Source organism: Opisthocomus hoazin, chromosome 14, assembly GCF_030867145.1.
Source record: "Opisthocomus hoazin isolate bOpiHoa1 chromosome 14, bOpiHoa1.hap1, whole genome shotgun sequence".
In the NCBI taxonomy this organism is placed as follows: Eukaryota; Metazoa; Chordata; class Aves; order Opisthocomiformes; family Opisthocomidae; genus Opisthocomus; species Opisthocomus hoazin.
This window is the reverse complement of record NC_134427.1, coordinates 22,616,173-22,616,791: the sequence shown is the minus strand read 5'-3', so window position 1 is coordinate 22,616,791 and position 619 is coordinate 22,616,173. Positions and strand designations below refer to the sequence as shown.

General features: G+C 53.0%; 1 long non-coding RNA gene across 1 annotated transcript in view; it reads left to right on the top strand.

Annotated features, from left to right (window-relative positions):
* The window catches only part of LOC142363083 (uncharacterized), a 54,104-nt gene that overhangs the window by 95 nt on the left and 53,390 nt on the right, over positions 1-619 (top strand). Inside the window, exon 2 of the long non-coding RNA XR_012765470.1 lies at positions 281-368. This is a non-coding gene — a long non-coding RNA (uncharacterized LOC142363083). The remainder of the gene's footprint in view (positions 1-280; positions 369-619) is intronic.

Genomic DNA, 619 nt, shown 5'->3' with positions numbered 1-619 from the left:
GTAGGGACAGCCTTTCGTTAAAATACTTCTCGCTTTTCAGTGGTTCTTTTCGGTATCGTGAGGTGGCGGGGCGGGGGCTGATGCGGGACCTTCCCAGGCAGGCTGGTGCCCACCTGGTTCTGCTCCTTGTGGAAACAAGGCTCAGGGGGTGGAATCTCCCTGTAGCTGGAGGTCTAATTGCAGTAGGTACATCGTGATAAAAGCGGTTGTCCTCTGTGCTGGGGTTTTGGTGCAATATTGCTCTTTCAGGTTAGCTAACACCGCTTTGTTTTTCTTTCAGGGAAGTCATTGTTTTTATCAAGAAAAGCGTGCTCGTCAGCTCCGGGCTGCGCAGCGCGTTGTCTGTCACAGCGTGTGGTCTGTCGCGGGTAAGTCACGGAGGTGTTTCATCCTCCGAAGCGTCTCGTGCTGTGTTCGGGCTGACCTGCCGAGGTCTTGGCTTGGCGGAGGTCTTCGAGACGGAGATCCTGTCCTTTGTGTTTGGCTCAGTGCAGCACGCGATGTTAGCGCCTCAAGGGAGCTTGTTTCTCTGGAGAGGACTCTGTGTGCTGCAGCTATACCTATAATATAAAGAAAGTTTGGCCAGCATAAGGAGATAGATCCACAGTGTGCCAGAAGA